Here is a 25,388-nt window from a genome sequence, read left to right on the forward strand (position 1 = left end):
ACACATTTCCATTGCTGTGGAAGGAACATGCAATATATGTACATTTTATGTCACACTTCCTTACCAAAACAAATTCAACTGTGTGTTCTGGGATATAGCGCATAATGTAGTTGGAATCAAGTGAACCCTCTCACAACTTTGTATACGTGGATGAGGCTGGCTTCATCCTGACCAAATGCAGAAGGCGGGGTCGGAATATCATCGGTCACAGACCTACTGTGGATTTGCCAGGCCAACGGGGAGGAAATATCACCATGTGTGCTGCTATTTTGGAGCATGGTGTCCTAACCCATATCCCCCTTATAGGGCCATACAACACCCAGCATCTACTCAACTTTTTAGACTCTCTACAGGGCTCTCATCCCTGATGATGAGAGGGGTCTGTTTAGAGAGGATTTGCCAAAGTACGTGGTCATTTGTGATAATGTGAGTTTCCATCGATCAAACATCATAAGGCAATGGTTTGTGACCCACCCGAGGATGCTCATAGAATTCCTCCCACCTAATTCACCATTCCTTAAACCAATTGAGGAGTTCTTTTCAGCATGGAGGTGGAAGGTGTACGATCGACAGCCACACACACAGATGACCCTGCTGGCTGCAATGGATGCAGCATGTGAGGACATCACAGTAGACGCCTGCAGAGGATGGATAAGGCATTCCAAAAGATTCTTTCCACGTTGCATTGGAAGGGAAAATATCCGGTGTGATGTGAATGAGAATATGTGGGCTGACAGACAGGAACGTCTGGATGTGTAGAGACAGCACAACAGTGCTGGGGGCAAAGTTGTGCCTTAGGGGTGGTTTCCTGTGTTTCTTTCTAATTTAGTTTTTTTCCTTGGTGCCCCTTGGGTTGTCCAGTCTCTTTCAATCAATAACCCACATACAGTAATATGTAAATAGTACTGTTGAAATTGCTATGTCATAGAAGTGCAGGCTTGTGCATTTTCAATACAGTAACTGTCATCCAAACTGTAGCCTCAGTTTACATCAGGTAGTACACAGTTACATTGACAACATGCCTAAACATTTTGATGACCTTGTTAGTGAACAATGACTCAATGACTTATCATTCTGATGACACTGATATGATCATTGGCATGAATATTTACTTTTAATAGATGTACTAAGGATTTTTAGTGACTGACTAGCTTTAGAAACCTATCTATTGTATATTGCAGTTTGTACAAATTGTTCTGAGAAATGCACTTGTTATTTTGCACATGATAGGGATGATGTGAAAAATGCACCAAAGCGACTGAGAAACTCTATTGTAAAATGTGAATTATTAAATATTACTCAATTGTTGCAATTCATCTTTTGAGATTTTATTCAGCTGTGCTTCTCTGTTTTGAAGCGAACAAGGAACTGTAGTAATATTTACCGACACGTATAATAGACCTAAAATTTGTGAGCTACTGTACGTTCATCTTTATTAGATAGGCCAACCACACATTTTGCCATGTGTTTTCACAGAAATAAAAGTAGATATTTGTCGGTGGGCATTAGCCAGCCTTTCATAAAATCTAAATATGTCTTTATGAAGATTGTTGACCTATATTTCGTTGCTAGGAGGGCAGGGGAGCTAAGTATTGCCGCAGGAAATCTCACCAGAGATAGCTCTGCGGTTGACAGGTAAAATATGATTCTAGATGAGTGGGTTATAGTCTATGGCTTTAAAAGCGTCAAGCTTTTATACCAAGGGCGAAATTAAGGTGTAAATATTGGGAGGGACGAATGGTAGAGGGTCCATGGGGTCCTCCCCCAGATTTGTTTTTTTTACATTTTAAAATGCATTTCCTGCAATTCTTCACAGTTTGACATGACCTATTCCTCACTTGGGGGGTATTGGAGGGGTATTTTGGCAACACAATATAAGTGGAATGATAACAGGAAGGCCCCTCAATAAAAAGAAATTGGGGGGTAAAAACAGTTAAATTCCTGCATTTCAACACATTTTGCCATGAGTCTGAGGAACATTTTTGCAGTTTAAAAGTAACTATCCAGTGAAAATATCAGTTAAGTTCATATTCTGTTAACTCCTGCCCCTTATATTGTTGACTCATCCTAAACTCATATTTGTGGCCAAAGCATAAATACAAATAATACAAACACCTCAAACTTGTATCTCAAACAGACCGTTTAAATGTCATTCTTCTGAGGAGGATGAGCTGGCCAATCAGCAATCTTCTCGCTTGAATATACGCTGTGATGGAAAAATTACGTATTCACTTGATTTATTTGATAATGGTTCATTAATACTTAACTAATAGTAAGAGATTTCTGTCTTACCAGTGTCCGTGTTTTTCAAATCAAATCAAATTGTATTTGTCACATGTGCCTTAATACAACAGGTATTACAACAACCAGTGAAATGCTTACCTACAAGCTGTTAACCAACGATGCAGTTTTAAGAAAATACCTAAAACAAAATACCACTATTTCCCTGCAGCTAATCTGGGCGTATGGTCACTAGAGACGGCTTTAGCTGACAAATGAGTTAAAGACTGCATTACATATACAAGAATGTGTTTCACAAGAGATAGTTTAGGAGTAGAACAATCCCTCATTGTCTCAAAATCATTCTTGCAACTGGGAAACTAAGCCAGGGTGGGGTTAAGACAACAACCCTGTGCAGATAATGACTGGATGAACCCAGAGTGGCTTATGATGTTCCTTGGTCTGCATGGGAGGGGTGGAACCAACCATGATGAGGCATTTTTAGTGTCAACTATAATTAGTACTCTGTATTTGTGTAAAGGTTAGGTTACTCGGTCCAACACTCAAGGGTGTGGGGTCGATCAACCTCATTATTGGAATAATTAATCGATATTAAATGAAGATGATTGTTTGTAGAAATAACATCTCGCTCAGTATGAATTTCCACGACAACGCCCACACCATACTGTTGTTTGGGTACAACAACACCATTCCAAGGAAAACTATTTAACTTATATTGTCATTAATTATAGGCCATATTTCTTATTTCAAAGCTGGAAACATTGGACAGCTATGTTAAAGATCATCTTTGGGCAAAATTTTAAAAAATAAGGTCTTTAAATGGTATAACTGATCAATGCACCTATCATACAAGGTAATTTAATGCTTAAAAAATATATAATGCAGGAATAAGATATTTGGCTGGAGGAGTGCCATTTCTTAACGATCTCTACCGCTTCTGTCCAAAAACAAATACTGTGCAATGACATCAACACATACTGGGGGAGTTACTGGCTAGCTTCAAGTGGCTAGCTTAGTTAACGAGCTATCTATGTCGGTCGCGGCGCACATGACCAGAATTACACATACAGCAGATGAACCAGGAAAGGCACACCCCATTTCAGTTGGAAAATTGAGAAAGAGGAGTTGACCGTCAACCAGTAAAGCTCATTTCCAGCAATTCTACACATTTTGCCATTGCTTATGTGTTCATATGCTATAATATTTAATTTAGATTTGAAAGAAATGACTGGAGGGGACGAATCGCCTGTTCTGAATTTTGGAGGGGAAATGTCCCCCCATACCTCATGGCAATGTTTTATATTGCCACGTTGGTAAAGCATGGTGCTTGCAACGCCAGGGTTGTGGGTTTGATTCCCATGGGGGACCAGTTTGTGGAAATAAATACAAAAATGTATCCACTCACTGCTGTGAGTTGCTCTGGATAAGTGCCTCTGCTTAAATTACTAAAATGTAGTACAAACATATGAACGCAAACAGCTTTTCTAGCTCACAGACCTCTAGGAGAGTCAAAACACTCAATGGTAATTGTGGAATGATTGACTTGTCGTTGCTGCAAATGTTGCCATTTCTGTAACCAATCATCATACAATGCCATCGGTCTGTCATTGAGCGAGGACTGGATGTGTGAAATGCTCTCTAAGAAGTCAATTTTGACAATGTATTTGAACATCGCTGCAGGGGGCAACTATCTTTCAGAGTGTTTTTTTTTTAATCAAGCACTTATCGACGATAAAAAAAGAGATATGGTTTGTCCTCATCTCCCCACTTCTCCCCACTCCTCTTTCAATGTCCAATTGCAATGGATGTATCTAAATGCCTGTAGGCCGCCTACTGTAATTGCTCACTAAACTTGCAAATGTGAAATTTGCGGGGAAAACGATGCTTTGTGTCTTTCCAAATGTCCACTTTGTGTCATTTAAAGTCCACTCTCCGCCAACGTGGGATAGCAGAGTCATGCGTTGGTAGTTCATGGCCTTGGTCAGAAAAAAATTACATCTGATGCTACAGTAGCTTAGCATAGCAAGACCCGCTGTCACCATTCTGTCACTCAAATTTCCAGATTGAATTAGAATTGTATTTTGAATAAATGATGATTGGGCAACTCAATATTAGGAAGGTGTTCCTAATGTTTGGTATACTCAATATACTGTAGGTGTTCTCCTGATTGGAAACCGACTGGAAAAAGCTGACAATCATGTTTAATCTTGTTTAAACACTTATTAGCAAATCTACGTTTTAAACGCTGACATGTAGGTTTTAAATGTGTCACATGTTTAATGGTTTTACAATGTAAGAAAAGCATCTGACATACATTAAATATTTGTTATTCCAAAACCATGGCTACACTGCCAAGGAACTTTATGCCACAAATTTGCTTTGATTGCATTTGAGAGCCATCAGGACCATAGTCTAATAGTACTATCGTTTTGTACCAACATTCTTTTTTTTCTTTTTTTTTACCTCATAATAATAGTGAATCATGTTATGTGATAAAACCCCATTGCACTGTATCAAATCATATCGCTTTCCCACTGCCCTCTCTCCATTCAGGGTCACTCTCATGGGTTATATTCCAAATGGCACCCTACTCCCTTTACAGTACACTACTTTTAACCAGGACCCCATGGGAAGAAGTGCACTATATAGGGAACAGGGTGCCATTTTGGACACCGCAATGATGTTAATGTAGTGGGACAAAGGTCCCATTCACATTCCACAGGTCATCCTGTGTATCCATCGACTCACATCAGTGTACACATAACTGATAGGGGTCTTGTCAAAAGTAATGCACTATGTAGGGAATAGGGTGCCATTTGGGACGACTACTATGGCTTTGTTAAAACAGGAGTTAATGGCTTGGTTGATTTATATTCATGAAAATGCACAGAAACGACCCACTAGTTTGAATATTGGAAGAAATAGCTGACTGTACATGACAGACAGATAGTAATGCCTACACGTGTTTATTGGATGCTCAATGATAAAGAACAGATGGCAGATTTTGATAAGCCTTTACAGGATGGCAAATTAAAAATAAACATTTTCAGCAATTGATTAGATGCCTAGTTTTGAAAGCCTTTTGGATTGTGGAGGCAGTAGCAAGCTAACATTCTGCTACAAGGGAAGATGGGAGATTTGTAGCGGGCAGTAAAGCAGGTCAAGGTAGTGGCAAGCTAGCATTCTTTTACATTCTCTCTCGCTCTATTTTTGGGATAATTGATTATATCTTATTTTGAAAGCATTGGAAGAAGCGATAGAGGTTAGCATAGTGAAAGGAAAGATGAGAGATTGGGCATTGGAGGTAGAGAGGTAGAGGGACGTGTATAGTGGAAGGGGATGAGAGACTGGTCAGACCAAACCAGTCTCTCATGGGGGTACGAGAGCTGATGGACCATGAGGAGGGGGGCCTATCTCCTCCCTCTCTCCCCCGTCTCCCCCTCCCCTCTACCACCCCAAAGGGCATCTCTGAATAAGGGAGCTTGCTTGGCTTGGGCTACAGGCAGCTTTCTGCATGACTATTTAAACCCACCCACCCAGCCCTCTCTTATCATCTCCCTTCTCTCCTTTCCTTTCTCTCTTCTCTTCTCTCCTCCCCTACCAGGTCTTAGGTTTGGTCCTGTCTCATAGCTCAGAACAGAGCATCCACAATATCCCTTTAACATATGGATCCAAACCCAAAACAAGCAATACTGGTGTATCACAGTAATATCCTTAGCACAGCAGCAAATAGGACAGAAGAGGAGACAGGAGACAGAGGAGGAGAGAGAGAAAGGGTCCTTAGGAGAGAGACAGAGAGAGAGAGAGAGATAGAAAGGGTCATTAGGAGAGGAGAGAGAGAGAGAGAGAGAGAGAGAGAGAGAGAGAGAGAGAGAGAGAGATGGACTGTAATATTCAGGTATGAATAAACAGACCTTTCTTCTCTTCTCTTCCCCCTCCTCTCCTCTCCAACAGGAGAGGAAGCAGATGATGTCGGCCCCTCTGGACCGCATCTCTTCCGACTGAGCGCATGCAGTGGGCCAGATCCAGGTCCTGGAATCTAGCTAATGAGACACACCCCAGAGGGTCTGCCTAGCTCCCATTGGCTAAAAGGCCCGAGAGGGGGCGGAGGGGTGGGTTGGGGAGACCGGGTGTGGGCAAGCATCTGTCAGAATAGGTTCCAAATCAAATACCATACTGTACATTCATATCCAATACAGCACACAGATGCATCTAAATGCATCTAAATCAGAGGGAAATTATACTCCAGTCATCTAAAAATATAGCAGGCATTTTACTATGAAAAGCTACATTTGTCTGGATTTGTCTTTGTGGATATACTGATTGGAGTGAGTGTTCAAATCCTGCTGTGCTATTGTTTGTGAGCCTCATTCATGTCAAATTGTAACTATTGGATTGGTTTGAGCTGATTGCAAAGCTCCATTTGTTTTTAGTCAACATATGAGTAGGGCATTTTGGAATAGATATATGAAAGGGATTGGAGGAGATTTTTCTGTTGGGCTTTGCGCTCTGAAATGCAGTGACCTCTGTTGTCCAAAAGATGGTGTCATAGTGAAGTGAAATCTCCTCACTTCGCTCTTGAAAATATTTTTTCTGCTTGTTCTTGAATCAAAACTAAATTTATTCAACACATTTTATTTAATTTTATTCTCCACTTTTGTTCATTCTTCTATAAATATTGTCCATATTTTCTGTATTTTTAAGGGTGTTTTGTTAAAAAAAAGAGATGCAGGATTGTGATGAAAAGTCTATATTGTGGCTTGATAGCTACCTAGCTGGCTGTTTGGATTCAAATAATATGTTTGGACATATTCAACCAAGGACTGCATGCTGTGTCCAGAGGTAACCAAGGAAGTGCATGCACTGTTCAGAGAATGCTTCTAAACACTGCAAAGATGTGGTGGCTTTTCGTGCGCTTTTCAGCAGCCACGGCATCACCCAGATGGGTGTTACATTCCTGGCAATGGAGCATCAGTGCCAGAGAAGGAGCTCCAATGGAGTGAAGCAGGTGTGGTGTGCTGTTAATTAAAAGAGCTTCGGGACAAAACATTTTCAGACTGTTTGTTTCTCCTTGGCTTTTCCATCGAATGCCCCCTCCACTGAACCTCCACTGCGTTTCCAGCCCAAACAGCCTCCATTTCCTCCTAAACTGACCCGAGACTTTTCATCTCCGCCATTAAAATGTTGTGTTTGTGATTTCACTTTTTACGTGCTTTGAGATTCTTTGAAAAGCACTACACAATTTCAAAAATGTATGTATTTTTTTTTATTGAGATTACGTAGAAGTTTCCATTAAAAAAAAAATATATATATATATATGTACACCGAACAAAAATATAAATGCAACATGCAACAATTTCAAAGATTTTACTGAGTTACAGTTCATATAAGGAAATCAGTCAATTTAAATAAAATCATTAGGCCCTAATCTATGGATTTCACATGACTGGAAATACAGATACGTTGGTCACAGATACCTTTAAAAAAAGTAGGGGAGTGGATCAGAAAACCAGTCAGTATCTGGTGTGACCAACATTTGCCTCATGCAGCGTGACACATCTCCTTCACATAGAGTTGATCAGGCTGTTGATTGTGGACTGTTGAATGTTGTCCAACTCCTTTTCAATTGGCTGTGCAAAGTTGCCGAATATTGGCTGGAACTGGAACACGCTGTCGTACACGACAATCCAGAGCATCCCAAACGTGCTTAAATGGGTGACTTGTCTGGTGAGTATGCAGGCCATGGAAGAACTGTGACATTTTCAGTTTCCAGGAATTGTGTACAGATCCTTGCAACATGAGGCAATGCATTATGGCGGCGGATGAAAGGAATGGCACGACAATGGGCCTCAGGATCTTGTCAGGATCTTGTCACGGTATTTCTGTGCCATCAATAAAATTGTGTTCGTTGTCTGTAGCTTATGCCTGCCCATAACCCAGAAATTCTTTGGATGTGCAAACCCACAGTTTCATCAGCTGTCCTGGAGGCTGGTCTCAGATGATCCCGCAGGTGAAGAAGCAGGATGTAGAGGTCCTGGACTGGCGTGGTTACACGTTGTCTGCGGTTGTGAGGCTGGTTGGACGTATTGCCAAATTCTCTAAAATGACATTGGAAGCAGTTTATGGTAGAGAAATGAACATTCAATTCTCTAGCAACACATTTTAGAGTGGCTTTTATTGTCCCCAGCACAAGGGGCACCTGTGTAATGATCATGTTTTTTTTGTTTCAGCTTCTTGATATGCCACACCTGTCAGATGGATGGATTATCTTGGCAAAAGGAAAATTCTCACTGACAGGGATATAAACAAATTTGTGCACAAAATAAGCTTTTTGTGCATATTGACACATTTCTGCTCTCTTTTATTTCAGCTCATGAAACATGGGACCAACACATTACATGTTGCGTTGTTATTTTTGTTCTGTATATTTTGGGACATGAAGTACACTGTCCTATACAGTGCCATTATAGGCTATGACCATGCATATTTCCCTGTTTGTCAACCCAAACCCCTATACAATACCGAAAGTTGTATCCTCAGCCATCAGCCTGCTTAGATTTATGATATAGATTTGAGAAGAAGAAGAAGAAGAAGAAGAAGAAGAAGAAGAAGAAGAAGAAGAAGAAGAAGAAGAAGAAGAAGAAGAAGAAGACAGGGGTGAGGCGCTGTTGCTCTTCTCTCTTCTTTGCCTCCTGATCGGGATGGTTTAGCATCACCCCCGGCGGCGAAGCAACGGTTCACGAAGAGGTCAGGTGGCGAGGGCGGGAGGGAGTTACGCAACGTGACGAGCGTGACCGCCGGGGTGGTTGCTGAGTTCAAGGTGCTTTCCTCGAATGAACGAAAGAACGAACAACGTCATCGCCGTAGACCACTGCGGAGCCTTGACAGGGAGCTCTGGGACAGATGAAGGAAGGGAGGAAGGAAGGTAGGAAGAACGGTAGGAATGGGTTCTTCTATCGTGTTCTTCTTTTTTCTTATTTTAATATGTTTTTACATGTGTTTTTGTTCTACCTTGTTATTTTTAGTATTTCATTGTTCTTGATTACTGCATTGTTTGGGTTAGATCTTGCAAGAAAGGCATTTCACTGTACTTGTGCATGTGACATTAAAAATTGAAACAAGGGGGGATAAGGGACGGCGGATAGATAGAGAGGTCAACAAAACTCACATGTCCTTCTATGTAAACGCCTGGGGTGCCAAGACCCTACCCCTGTGGGGAAAGAGATAGAGACAGGGGAAATGGGGAGGGAAGAATGAGATTGAGACCTCCCTGGGTTTAAATCATAATTATTTTCTTTCAAATTACTTTTGTGAGTGTTTAATTGAGCTTGTTCTGGAGTGTCAGATAGACAGGATTGATTTGCATTTTTAGGGGACTAATCGATTGGTTACATTATGCCAGGCAAGCTCAATCAAGCGCCACTAAAGTATTTGAAGGTGTTTCATATACTGTTTGTACTGTATACAGGTCAAAGCCAGGCAGGCAAGCATTGCGATTCACAGTTCAGATCATTGCGTCTGTCTATGTCAGGCTGGATCAACAAACAAACACATTGGCATCTACAGTGGGAAGAACAAGTATTTGATACACTGCCGATTTTGCAGGTTGTCCTACTTACAAAGCATGTAGAGGTCTGTCATTTTTATCATAGGTACACTTCAACTGTGAGAGACGGAATCTAAAACAAAAATCCAGAAAATCACATTGTATTATTTTTAAGTAATTAATTAGCATTTTATTGCTTGACATAAGTATTTGATCACCTACCAACCAGTAAGAATTCCGGCTCTCACAGACCTGTTAGTTTTTCTTTAAGAATCCCTCCTGTTCTCCACTCATTACCTGTATTAACTGCACCTGCTTGAACTCGTTACCTGTATAAAAGACACCTGTCCACACTCAATCAAACAGACTCCAACCTCTCCACAATGGCCAAGACCAGAGAGTTGTGTAAGGACATCAGGGATAAAATTATAGACCTGCACAAGGCTGGGATGGGCTACAGGACAATAGGCAAGCAGCTTGGTGAGAAGGCAACAGCTGTTGGCGCAATTATTAGAAAATGGAAGAAGTTCAAGATGACGGTCAAGCACCCTCGGTTTGTGGCTCCGTGCAAAATGTCACCTCGTGGGGAATCAATGATCATGAGGAAGGTGAGGGATCAGCCCAGAACTACACGGCAGGACCTGGTCAATGACCTGAAGAGAGCTGGAACCACAGTCTCAAAGAAAACCATTAGTAACACATTACGCCGTCATGGATTAAAATCCTGCAGCGCACGCAAGGTCCCCCTACTCAAGCCAGCGCATGTCCAGGCCCGTCTGAAGTTTGCCAATGACCATATGGATGATCCAGAGGAGGAATGGGAGAAGGTCATGTGGTCTGATGAGACAAAAATAGAGATTTTTGGTCTAAACTCCATTCACAGTGTTTGGAGGAAGAAGAAGGATGAGTACAACCCGTATTGTCCAGCGACAGCCCTGAAACCTGAAGGATCTGGAGAAGGTCTGTATGGAGGAGTGGGCCAAAATTCCTGCTGCAGTGTGTGCAAACCTGGTCAAGAACTACAGGAAACATATGATCTCTGTAATTGCAAACAAAGGTTTCTGTACCAAATATTAGGTTCTGCTTTTCTGATGTATCAAATACTTATGTCATGCAATAAAATGCAAATAAATTACTTAAAAATCATACAATGTGATTTTCTGGATTTTTGTTTTAGATTCCGTCTCTCACAGTTGAAATGTACCTATGATAAAAATTACAGAATCTCTACATGCTTTGTAAGTAGGAAAGTCGGCAGTGTATCAAATACTTGTTCTCCCCACTATATAACCGTTCTCATTCCAGATATCTGTGTACATCTCTCTCTCATCCCTCTCTATCTCATGCCCTCTTTCTATTTCTCTCTTCCCGTTAAATTATTTGTGCATAATTTATTTCCCCATTAATGTTTGTCCCTTTTAGCTGTGCATGGCTGAATGCATGGGCGCATCTTTGGTTTTAGAAGTGGGGGGGACATAACCTGGGCATCTTAAACTGATTTCCTGCATTTTTACCAAATCCAATATGACGTATATATTTAAAAAAGTAAGCAAAAATGTCCAGTCATCAAGCTAGGTAAGAGATTATTATTACATATGTTTAAGTAATTAATAACACTGAACTAGATCAAATGTAATTCAAAAATGAATATTGTGTTGCACCTTTAACCAATAGCTTAAATGTACACGTCTTGAAAAAATAAAGACTTTCGATTGTCTTTATTCTCTATATCAAATTCCAGCCAGACCGACCAGCCATCCCGAAACGCCTGCACGCCATACCCCTACCAGCCTAGTCAATAACGAAACTCTCCCAACACAAGTTCCTTCCCAGTTCCCACCTTTAATTTTTTTTTACTTCCCAAGTGAAAGGTTTAAAAACAAAAAAAACACAACAAAAAACCCACACGGAAACAGCAAATCCTCCATATAATAATCTCATAGGTCTAATAGTACTATAGAGCACTTTTTACTTGCACACAATATAGCTGGGTCGCCCCGATCTGTCCCTAGGGGTTCACCACTCTGCAGCGCCCCAACCCAAAACACCCCACTCAGCTTTAGGATCTTAGTAAAACATGAATTATTGGTTTTGGGTGTGTTAGGCCAGTAACAACTCACAGGATGGTAGACCCCCAAGGCCAGGACTGAGCAGCCCAGCAGCTAGGGATGGCCTAAATCTCACCTGACGTGGGCATGTTTTCAATACAGACTCCTTTAGTCATACTGTATTCCAGTTAAGACTTCCAGACCTTATGAAAGTTACCCTGTATACCCTTAATCTGGTAGTGAATCAAAGCTAGTGATACATAACTTGACCTTGTGGGAGGATAACCAACCTTCCAATTCATGGCAATGCATTTCTTAGTCACTATAAATGCTTGGCCACACGGTGTCTTCAGACAACAGTCTCCAGTATTAACATTTCCAAGCAAACAAAAACAAGAAGGGAGAATCTGTAGACATGCTGACATAAAAGAACACACTCGTTGACAGATTTCAGCCAGCCTTCACAAGACCATAACATATTCAAATATGTCCCCTTTTGTGTTTTACACCTCCAGCAGAGGAATGACATTTCTGAGTGCATGATGTTCAGTTTCACTGGCATATAGTAGGTTCTATGGATGGCCTTAAACTGTAGTAATTTATGTCTGAGATGATATGAACCTGACTGGGCATTCAAACACATCCGTATCCATTCATCATCATCATCAATAGCTTCTAGAAGGTCTTCCTCACACTTGTGTCATCGGGAAAAGCCTCTATCAACCTTTGATACAGATTGGAAATCAACTTTGGAGGTTTGTCAGACTGGCTTAAAATAGCATCTGGCTTTGTCCAGTGTTTGCTGCGCAGAGAGAATAAGGTGTTGTATTTGCAAAAATTCACCTCAGCTCCATCACAGACTGGTCTTCTCTGGCTGCCTGACCCTGTTGAGACCCTTGTCACCATCTGATCCTTCTAAGGTGAGGCATGACAAAGAATTACCTTGTTATACATTATTGCCAGATCCCAGACTGTAGCTTTAAGCTTAAGCTGCTGTCGTGTAGATACTGTCGGTCTAGCCATTAATTCAAGATTAAACTTTATATAATTCAATGATATTGTTAATGTACTGCAAAATTTCCCTAAGCTCCGTAGACTGGTCTTCCTTGGCTGTCTGACCCTGCTGGGACCCATGTCACAATCTGATCCTTCTAAGACATGATGAGCATAGTGTTGTGTGCACTAGAGAGCTGCATTCCCGCGGGATGCCTGTGGGACCTAAAGGTTCCGACAGAGATCATTGCAGCAGGTTCTGCAGGCGGGAGGCAGACTGATGACTTTGGGATGAAAATATTGTATTTTTGTTGTCCCACCGATGATTTGGAAACGGTCCTCTTTCTGCTTTGTATGCGTTAGCCTACCTACTGTATTAAAAGCACATATTGTTTCGCATTATACTATACATTATACACTCAGAATTCCCTGCTTCAACTTCAGTAGCCTTCCTCTCCTTGTTGGGCGTGAGAGTTCAAGTGCGGCCAGTATGTTCGGTTTCATTGAAATAAAGTAGGCGGCCTACATGGGCGGAGAATCCCGTGGCCGTTAACTTAAATATTAAATTAATTTAAATATGATTGCACTATTGTTTACTAGTGTCTGTAAATAAATACATAGGTTAGTCTACTATGGTGAGCAAGCTTTGCACCTTTTCATTTTCAATAAGTATTGAATACCCATTTATTTGTCTCGGCCTGCAAATTGTCCTCCTAAAAGATAGACTGTATCCTATTGGCCTATGCAAAATTTAGCAAGGGTCGCTGTCATCATTCTTGCTGCTTCAAGTTCAGTAGCCATACCTGCGCGATCAGGTGCACGTGTGGTCTCAATTAAATAGAGTAGGCTATAGCATGGGGCCGTTATCTTTCCAAGGGAATGTACTTCTTAAATAGGCCTATGATTAGGCTATAGTTTACTACATTGTCTAGAAAGGCCTAAATATTGATCACCCATATTTATCCGGTAGGCTATAAAAATAGCTCAAGAAAAAGTGTAAGTCTCTATAACTCTGCTCTCTTCAAACTACATCTAGCATATTGGCTAATCCAGCTTAGTAGTACAGATAGCTTAATGTAAGGCCATGTGAGAATCTTTAGTAACATATATCTTAAGTGATTTTTGCTCATTTGATATTGCCTATAGGGCGCAACATTGCTGGGACCATGCCTGGCAAGGGAGCTGTGTCACATAAGCCTAAAATAACATTGCGGAACTGTGCTTGGGTTTGGGACCAGTTCTTGCGGGTGGGAGTCAGACAGAAAGCCAGTGGATGGTGGCATGAAAAGCTGTGGGTGCAGGCAGGAGTGGGATGAAGAAATCCGACACAGACCTCTACTGTGCACCATGACAGTGAAGCCTGTAACTTTCGAACTGCTTATTCCTTTGTCAGTGTGAAAAGTAGAGAATTAAATCGAGAAACTGACAGATCAATAACGTTGCATAGCCATACTGACAAATAAAAACTCACATTGCACTGAAAAAATGTCACAATATCAATCTTCAATCATTTGGCCGATGGCTTCATCGTTTGATTCACGTCTAGTGTGATTAAGGTAAAAAAAAAAAGCCAACTTTTGGCCTGTTCTCTGTTGAAACTGGACCAAACAAAGGCTACAAAACATGTCCATACAAACAACAGCTGATAGATAGTAATAATAGCCACCTCATATCACTATCTGACAGGTAGCTAGAGGCTAAAGCTGACCTGGCTGTGGTAGCTACTAGCTAGCATAGCTAATTCATTCATCTCAGTTGAGAGGGGATGAAACATTACACGTCAGTTACAATACTAGCTCGGCACTGCGAATGAATACTTGTTTTGTTTTTTATGTTAAGTTAAACGGCAGTTACCTTGTCAGCTACATCAATCAACTAAAGAGTAGACAGTTTCTGCTCTGCTTGCTTGCTTTTACAACTCTGTGAAAAGCGCAACACATGCACACTGAACTATGCTCAACTCTCCCGTGCTGGTCCAGCCAGCCTCCCAGAAGCTTTGCCTTCACACAGCCTATCAGCCTGCTCAGTGGTGTCCGCACTGTCCTAAATCCAGCCTGCTGAACACTCCAAACAGTCTACCCGACCGCTCGGAGGCGTCTACATGGTCCACAAGCATGCCGTTGCCTTTTTCTGTATCACATTGTACTGATAAAACCCCCTTGCCCAATAAAAGTTGCGCCCCTGGCTGAATGTATCCCAATTTGATATAGTCAGTGTTGGTGTGTGCGATTGCATTTGCCTATAAAAGGCTTAGCTGGCAGATGTCACCCAAGGCCCTAACGCTGGGGTCAAAGGTTCACCACGGTCCGGGGCCCTCTGCTGGACACATCTAAAAACAGCCTCCAACGCAACTGGATAATCTATCCGCACAGACACACACTCAGACGTGTGTATAGGTAGATAGAAAGTAAACACACGCACGCATGCAGACACAACACATTGCTGCCTTGGGCACAATTTATATTGGTGTATTTGTCTCAATCTCCTCAGCTTTTCTCTCGTTCTTTCTCGCCCTCTCTCTCACACACACACACACACACACAAACAAGTCCAAACACTGGGCTGATCCCAACCTCATCTGACCCTCTCACCCCATCTGAGACCTCCTTACATAAAGAGTTATGCAGCTTTGCATTATTTGCAAAGCAAATCCCGATGACGGACTGACAGAGAATTAGATAGACACACACATACGCACACACACACACATGCATGGAGGCACACACACACGCATGGACGCACACACACGCAGCACACACACGTATGGACGAACAAGTACACACACACAGACACAAATACTCACAGAGAGACCACACAGATTTACCTCAAAGCTATAAAATATTTACTTTGCATGTAATCCTACATGTAACTGGAAAAGGGTTCTTCCAAACATTAACAAAATATGTATTGAAAATGTTACTTTTATCTTCAGGTAATGTAGGATATAGATGTAGGATATAGGATGTTGATTGAGGAGAATCCAAGTCAGAATCTTAGAACTTTCGAATATTCTAGAAGGGTGACAAGAGTGTATTGCCGTAGTGTATTGCAGAGTGCTGTTTATGAATGTGTTATGTATGGGTTATGAATATGTTATGTATGGGTTATGAATGTGTTATGTATGGGTTATGAATGTGTTATGTATGGGTTATGAATATGTTATGTAGGTACTCTTCAAATATCACCAGGTGTTACCGAAAAAAAAATCCTAATTCTGAAAGAGCCATCTGGCATTGTCTGATACCATATGAATGTGTTCTCTCTTTTTTTGCAGGTTATGGAAGGGAAAGTTATTCAATTTGGTTTTATCTCGATTACCGCGATGAAAATATCATGGTTGTGCAGAGAGTGCGAAGAGCAATGCCAGTTTCAGGAGAGGAGATTAAACATTGATTATGTATGCATAATGAAGTCACTCTTGCCTGGCCTGGGCTGGAACAACTGTTTTCCTTTACTTAGGTACTGAGTGGAGTAGTTTGGATGTATATAAGTGGTAGAGAAATAGATTAAGAGAGGGGATGCAGTGAGAGGGAGAGAGAGAGGGAGGGAGCAGAGAGAGAGAAGATAGGGAAGATAGAGAGAGAGGGAGACAGAGAGGGACGGGGGAGACACAGAGAGATAAGATAGGGAAGATAGAGAGGGAGACAGAGGGAGGAGGGAGACAGAGAGAGAGGAGGGAGAGGAGAGAGAGAGAGAGAGAGAGAGAGAGAGAGAGAGAGAGAGAGGAGGGAGACAGTGAGAGAGGAGGGAGACAGAGAGAGAGAGAACACAGGGACCAAGCAGAGATTAGTTAAAAGGACCAGAGGCAAATACAAGAGGCTAGCGGAGAGGGAGGGAGGGAGGGAGGGAGGGAGAGGAATCTCATTGGCTCGGTGGCTAGGCTGTGACGGGCGGATTAGAGTGTGTCTGCTCTGGTTGTGTTTGTTTGATGTATCGGTGGCAGCAGGCCTGAGTTTGTAGCCTACTGCCTAGCCTATAGACTGGTGCAGAGTAAGACTGGGCAGAAATGGCTTTTGGCAGTGAGTGTCCCCTTAGCTCAATCCTCCACAACAGTGGATTTTCATGAGTGATTTCACAACACATGGTCCCAGTGAAAATAGACTAATTAGGCCCTATATACACAGTGTGCCGAACAAGAATGTAATGCAGAGAAGAGCAGAGCTATAGCCTAGTCAAGTCCATTAGAGAGTCTACCGGGAGCTTGCTGACACAATGGTCTTTAGGTTATTTTCTCTGTAGCTTAAACACATAGGCCTATTCTGTAGTTGAAGTAGTAGGCCAATAGACCTATTGCTATTATCCCACCATGCTTGGAAAGAGATCTCGTGGAAAATGTACACAGTGACATGGTGTGCTGGGAGAATAGTAATATAGTCCATATCCTGCTCATAAAACCATATCCATTACTGGGGATTTTTAACAGCGAGGTCAAGAGTTCACGCGGCATCAAACAACAAGAGAGTGAGAGAGCGCTAGAAATATGCTGCCGATGCCATGGCAACTGCCGCCCGTGGTCTGGTCTTGAGTTTATCTGAAACTGAAACTGAATCTGAGAGAGAGAACGCCGGCAACCACGGCTACATGAGGCTTTATATTTCAAGCTGGTGCAGATGATGCGCTCTGACGGAAAACATGCATGGGCACGCACTGACGCTGGCCGGGTGCCTGCTCACTCGCTCTCCCTGCGCACCGCTCTTAGCGCAATCCTCTCGCGCACATGGTCTGTTACTGTTGTTTTCACAACATTTCGAAATAGGTTTTATTCATACGTCTGCTAACGAAATGGGAGAGGGTGAATGTATTTCCGGTGTGCATGCTCAATAGTCTGTGCTGTTGTTGAGTTAATTATCCCTTCCCTTTTGGAATTAAATGATAAGGATGAATTCCAGTAGAGGTGGAAGGCAAAACGCCTTTGTCTGCATTATTTGATAAAAGGCAAAAATCATTTTTTTGTCATATTATAAGTAAGAACATTTAATTGAGGATCTTTCTTGTGATTAAAAACATGTGGAGGGTAGCAACCCTTTCGACCGAGTGTGTGTGTGCTTGTACAATGTAGCCTGTTTGCTGTTGCCCTCGTTATTCCATCACATAAGACCGAGGTCTGATAAAAATAGGAAATACTGACGCATGAATAGTGACTACGCCTGTCGCCATGAATGTTAATTTAGTGAACCTAACATCAAAATGTGTTTTCATCTCACCGATGTGCAAACTCACCCTCCCCTGGCCTAAATGTTTTAGAAATGTAGGCTATAAAAAAGCGCTTATGAAATGTATCATTCTCATTGAACTTAGTATGACCTAATTGTGCTGTGGTGTAACAACACGTGCTAGCCTCTGTTTAACCTTTTTAGGTCAACTGCCATCGGCTGTTTAAAGGGGAAACGTGCCATGGAATTTTAGTGCCAAACATCATATATGTCTCTTGCATTCTGTCTCTCGTCTCTGTCCTCGACGCATGCCATTCTCCTCGCGTGAACCGCATGTCCAGTAGGCCTATAATATAATGGTCTAGTGTACTTGTGCGAGGAAGCTCTGTAAAGAAAAATGTAATTATAGACTATACCATCATTAAAATACATTAAATATGCCCACGTTAGCTCCAGATCTCAATTGGAAAATATCTCCATATTTAATCTCAATCAGAAAAAGCTGGTAAAAACTGGTTAAAACAAATATTATGTGTTGCTTCAAATTTTGGGATTGCATTGTGCTTTTGCAATTATAAAAAATATCACCCTACTAAATCAACTGTTTTGTTTTCCTGTAACAGAGTATATTGATCTAAGATGAATGCCTGTAAATATAATGTATACCAGGTGATTAATATATATTTCATTGTAATAGTCTAAATAATAGTACAATGCTTGAACAACAATATATTTCTGAAAATGTTTGAGCAAATCCATGGTGGAAAGAGATAACCCAAAGGTTACCTACAGATATTCTCCCTGTACACAATTTGAAATAGGTAGGCCTAATATTAAAACTGTAATATAATTGTATAATTAATTTAGCTGTTGTAATACTGTACAATTCAATTTCATATGCAATTAAATTCCGTTTTCATAGCCTATGAAATTAACGCAATACATATTTATTTACCAGGTAGGCCTATTTTGCATGCTCCCTTGAAGTGAATAAAAATTCCATTATTTTTGTCATTTGAACACAGGGTTACATTTTAATAATTAATGACAACAGAGTAAAATAGGAGAATGAAATTATCAGAACTGCGCACTACTCAATGGTTTGCCACGAGACTCTAGCCGAAATTCTTCCTAGAATGCGCACAACCGCACGCAAGCAGACAGGCACACTACATGCTGACCAAACTTGTTGACGGCCCATAGGACACAACTGCAGAAAAACAGGTAACTTAAATAGTAATAACAATAGAACATTATTCATTGTTATTGTGTTTTTAAATTGAAAAATGTATAGGCTTTTGACATTTCTAAAAATTAGTTTAGACTTTAATAAAAGGGATTTTAGAGTGTGCTGAGATTAATTGCCTTTTCGTCTTGTTGCATGCACGCGGATTTGTGTAGGATATGCTATGCTTTGTGACAATATATTTTAATAAACATATAATCTCACTTTAGTTGCACTTTGACTAAACATTATGTTAATATTAATTAAACAAAACATAATTACATTTTATTTGGGTTATGATTATTTTCACATTTCTATTTAATCTGGTAACTAATTAACTAAGTAATTATTTTTTTTACATGAAACCCTACAGTTTTATAACAAGAAAGGAAAACGTTTCTAAATAGAACATGCAGTCACTTGAAATCGACGGAGCCAAGGACCCAGCGTGCAAAGCAAAGCAGGCACCTCTGCGCAACTCATGTCCCTGCGCACGGTGCATTCACAGTTCACGGGCTCCTCGACCTAAATGCGATGTGACGGGAGAACCTTTACTGAAACAAACGGCAAAATAGTATCAGGGAAGGCTGACCGAACTGTGAACCGAGGTCCTAACACGGATCAAATTAACAACAACGAAAATAGCACTGCGTTTTCAGATCGCTTATGCGCGAAGCAGCAAATGCAGCCAGCTGTGTCAGGTCTTCTTAGCGCTCGGATGCATAGTAAATGTAGCCTACGCTTCAAGCTCCAGGACGCAGGCGGGCACCCTCGGCGTGCGTCCCGGGGCCGTGGTTTCCGAACCTCAGACACCGAGATGTAACTAAAAGAAGTAGTTCAGGAAATAATACTTTCTCAGTCTGCGTCCCTTTGGCAAACAGGGAGCAGGCTACGATAATAGTCTTCTACATTATCTCTCGTTCATCGTGGTATCGGCTGAACTAAGTAGCCGAGACGATGATGCAAATTATCAGTGTCTGTCCTTGCCATCTTTGGCATATAGCTTGTCATTCAAAAAAAGGCTGCCCACTTACATAGGACAACGGAGGGGGAAAAAATACATTATATATATGTATACACACTACCTGTCAAATATATTTTATATTAGAGATTCTTCAAATAGCCACCCATTGCCTTGATGACAGCTTTGCACACTTTTGGCATTCTCTCAACCAGCTTCATGAGGAAGTCACCTGGAATTAATTTCAATTAACAAGTGTGCCTTCTTAAATGTTAATTTGTGGAATTTCTTTCCTTCTCAATGTGATTGAGCCAATCAGTTGTGTTTTGACAAGGTAATGGGGGTGACATAAGATAGCCTTATATGGTAAAAGATCAACAGATCAAATAAGCAAAGAGAAATGACAGAGTCCATCCTTACTTTAAGTCATGAAGGTCAGTCAATAAGGAACATTTCAAAATCTTTGAAAGTTTCTTCAAGTGCAGTCACAAAAACCATCAAGAGCTATGATGAAACTGGCTTTCAGGAACGCCACAGGAATGGAAGACCCAGAGTTACCTCTGCTGCAGAGGATACATTCATTATAGTTACCAGCCTCAGAAATTGCAGCCCAAATACATTTTTCACAGAGTTCAAGTAACAGACACATCTCAACATCAACTGTTCAGAGGAGACTGTATGAATCAGGGCTTCATGGTTGAACTGCTGCAAAGAAACCACTACTAAAGGACACCAATAATAAGAAGAGACTTGCTTGGGCTGAGAAACATGAGCAATGGACATTAGACCGGTTGCAATTTGTCCTTTGGTCTGGAGTCCAAATTGGAGATTTTTGGTTCCAACCGCCATGTCTTTGTGAGACATGGTGTGGGTGAACGGATGATCTCCAAATGTGTATTTCTCACCGTAAAGCATGCTGGAGGAGGTGTTATGGTGTGGGGTGCTTTGCTGGTGACACTGTCTGATTTATTTAGAATTCAAGGCACACGTAACCAGCATGGCTACCACAGCATTCTGCAGTGATACACCATCCCATCTGGATTGGGCTTAGTAGGACCGTCATTTGTTTTTCAACAGGACGATGACCCACGACACCTCCAGGCTGTGTAAGGGCTATTTTACCAAGAAGGAGAGTGATGGAGCGCTGAATCAGATGACCTGGCCTCCACAATCCCCCGACCTCAACCAATGACTTGGGATGAGTCGGACCACAGAGTGAAAGAAAAGCAGCCAACAAGTGCTCAGCATATGTGGGAACTCCTTCAAGACTGTTGGAAAAGCATTCCAGGTGAAGCTGGTTGAGAGAATGCCAAGAGTGTGCAAAGCTGTAATCAAGGCAAAGGGTGGCTATTTGAAGAATCTCAAATATAAAATATATTTAGATTTGTTTAAAAATTTTTGGTTACTACATGATTCCATATATGTTATTTCATAGTTTTGATGTTTTCACTATTATTCTACAATGTTTAAAACAGTACAAAGAAAGAACAACCTTGGAATGAGTAGGTGTTCTAAACGTTTGACCGGTCAGTCATAATTTAGAGATAGAGATGTTACACAACTCTTTATACTGAATCTTGACATGCAGGTTCACTTAACTGATGGGTCATCAACTTATCAGCCTACGGCTCTATAGGGACTTCTCAGATGACAATCATGCTATAAGAATGGCTATGCTGAGTTTGAAATGGCACCCTTTTCCACAGTGCACTACTTTTGAGCAGGGCCATGCAATGTCTAGGCTCAGTCCAAAATGTTCCGCTCTGGGCCCTAGTTAAAAGTAGTGTACTACATAGGGAATGGAATGCCATTTCGAATGCTACCCATAGTGTGCTTGACCTGATATTGGATCTGGGTTCAGTTACTATTTTAAATCTTTCAAATAATTGAAATGTTTGCTTAGGCTGCCTGGAGTGCCAGGTGGGTGGGATTTACAGTTTTTTAACTTTTCTATTAGTCCATTACGCCAGGCAAGCTCAATCATGCACAGATAATGCACTTGAAATCATTTCAAATAGTAATTGAACCCAGGTCTGAGTGTTCAAGGACTGCAGCTGAATATTGTTGGCTCGACATTCATGATCATCGGAAGGAGTCACACAGCAGCCTGTTATTAAGAGAATGCCTTGAAGTGCTTTGAAGCCAATGTTATGTATGTCATCAGCTAATTAATTCCACTGCTGGCAAACCAGGCTGGGGCGGAGGGGGGAGTAGGAGGAGGACAGGGAGATGAACAGTTCACTCTGTCGTTTATCCTTTTATTATTATACTTTTTCAACAACAACAAAAATTATCCAGACAATTATAAAGACCCCCCCCACCCCCCAAAAAAAGGAATTATACTAATAATATAAAGATAACAAGATAACATGCATTATATATATACAGTAAGTAAAACTAAATCAAATAGCAACAGGTATCATTATCAGCAGCAAATGCAGTTAGCTAATGTACAGTTAGCATTACAACTTGGAGGCAAATTGCAGCAGATACATTTTCATCAAACGGTTATATTTTCAGAGCTTTTCCGGATCAACTAGTACAATTCTTATTATTATTACTAGTATTATTATTATTTCCTTTCCCTCTCTTTCTATGAATCAAGGATACACACTGGGTCTCAGGATGCGCAACCCATTTAAAAATCTTTTTCCCAGTAAAGGAGCCCACACTTTCAAGAATGTGGGACCGCTATAAGTCCATTGTTAATTTTTTCAATGGGAAAACATCTGCAACTTATTTTATCCACAAGTGCAAAGGTGGGTTTTCATTTCCCCAATGCACAAGAATACATTTCTTTGCAAAGTATGAAATAGTTATCAGCAACCTTGTCTTGTCTGAGTCAAGCGTAATATTTTGCATGTAATTAAGGAGGTAAAGGCTTGGAGATTGTGCCAATTCAATATCAAAAATGATCTGAGTGGCTGTATGAATAGAGTGCCTGTTGTTCATCCTTCTAATCACTTGCCCTCAGGCCTGTGTGTTTGTGTTTGTGCACGCTCTCCTAAACTCTGCCACCTAAAGTTTGAATGGCAGGATGGCTTCATGCATCCAAACATGTAGCCTCAGTCCATTAGCTAGAGTCACATCACAGACAGACTCGGTCACTCCCACAATAGGGCTGTTACAACACATCTATGGAAAGGGTGAACTCTTTCTCAATTCAATTGGATAGATTATATGGGAATTACCTTTGCTACACATTATTTGAATACATAAAGCTACATTTTACTTGAATTAAAATGAGCTTGAATAAGTGTTAGTAATCAAAGGAATGAATTTGTGATAAAAGACCAATGAGAGGGAGGGATATGGAGATTGTGAAGTGAGGAGCATATCGTTTTATCACCAGAGTCAAAAGCATAGTGAGAGAGAGAGAGCTCATTCATCGTCACAGAGGAAAAGTAATAAATGTTTTCTGCTTTAAAGGAGAAGCTAAAGCAAGAGGGATGGGTACGAGAGAGAGTGAAAGAGAGAGGTCCCCTTCCCCGCTTTAAAGCAAACAATCCATTAAGTGGAGGGCAGAGCAGGGATCAGTGCTCTAGGGCCTGGTGTAATCCATGGTAAAACACGATGAAGGAGAAGGGTTTAAAAGCCTACACAGGCTGCTGCGGAGAGAGGGAGATGTCACTTCCTTTAAAGCGTAAGAGCACAATCTCACCGGTATAAATGCCACGTTTGCATCTGCCGAAGGGGACAGGGAAGGGAAGGGAGGGGCAGGGAGAAGGAAGAAGGGAGGGGAGAGAGGGGGAAGAAGAGAGGAGGGGAGGGTGGTCTCGTCTTCCTTTCCTTCACAGCTTTTCATTGTCATTCATTATCACTCACAAACAGGTACAGACCTAGACTGGCCTCATATACTGGCGTCCTGTTGCGTTATTGATCCCTATTGATTTCTACAACCGGCTAATGGCGGGGGGGGATCACGGAGAGTACAGCTAGAATAAACTCACAAAGCATAGACATATTGTATGTCAACAAGGTCCTTGCAATATTGTACTGTTCCTAGTATAAGGTGATAAGGGGAGGAGTGGGGTCGGTGGAATGAGAGGATGGGGGGTATGAGAGAGGACGAGAAAGGTGGAAAGGAGAGGGGAAAGGGTGAGTCGAGAGGAGAGGGAAAAGAAGAGAGGATGTCGGTAGGAGAAGGGAGGAAAGAAGAGAGAAGGGGTGAGTCGGTAGGGGAAAGGAGAAGGGAGGAGAGGAGAAAGGTAGGAGAGATGAGGAGGGGCAGGAGGGAGATTAGGCACTTTAACAGTCTCCCCGCACCCTCCTTTAAGGAGCTGATCTTGTAACCCTTTCAGAACGGTTTCACACTCTGCTTGAGTTCTTCAGAATAGCACCTCTCAGAAGACTGAAGACCTATTACCTGAGCAGCACAGTATAATGTAGTGTGCATGCTTAGTGTAGTGGGCCTGCTCTGATCTGTCTCATATCTCGCAAAGGGTAATGGGATAGCTCGAAAGTAGTCCGGCTACAATGGGGTGCCATGACATTCAAAAATATTACCTAGGTGACATTGTCTAATGAACCCAATTACACCTTCAAATAGTAAAAATGAATAAAACCTAAAACAATACATCTGTAATTGATTGTGAATTTTTTTTTTGCTGAAGAAGTCTTAGTTGCTCAATTTGACACCAAGCTAAGAAGTTTGATTCTTGATGGAGCAGTATTTCTGGAGTTTAACAATGCACACGACAACAAGCTAGCTTAAATTTGTCCATCAGTTGGCTAACGTACCTCTAAGCCAGTCACTGAAAGGAATAGGAAGCTAACCTCTTGCACACACTCAAGGCTGAACACCAAACGTTTCGTTCCATATGCTAGATGCATTGAGCAACATTATTTTACCACCATGAATGAGTTATAAAGAAGCAGCTAGCGCTGCCTGTTCTGCCACGAGTCATAGCCTCCCGTCAGTTCAGCTGCTGCTGCGCTCAGCTGACCCCAACGTTAGTAGCGACTGTGGAGAAACATTGTGATCTACGGACTGTTTTCTGACAACAGTCCCCCTTCATTTTGGAGCAGCACGTCTACAACTTCAGGGCAAGCTAAGCAAGCTGTTTATTTGTCAGTAAAAGGTAGAACTAGCTAGCTATGTTAGTAAGCAAGCTACAACAAGTTGGCTAAGCAACTGATCAAGTCATGGCGACCGACGTGGTTTCACATAATTTTAACAGGACCTACCCGCTGGCATCGCATAGGAGTGACCTGGATGGAA

Source organism: Oncorhynchus masou, chromosome 27 (genome assembly GCF_036934945.1).
Source record: "Oncorhynchus masou masou isolate Uvic2021 chromosome 27, UVic_Omas_1.1, whole genome shotgun sequence".
Lineage (NCBI taxonomy): Eukaryota > Metazoa > Chordata > Actinopteri > Salmoniformes > Salmonidae > Oncorhynchus > Oncorhynchus masou.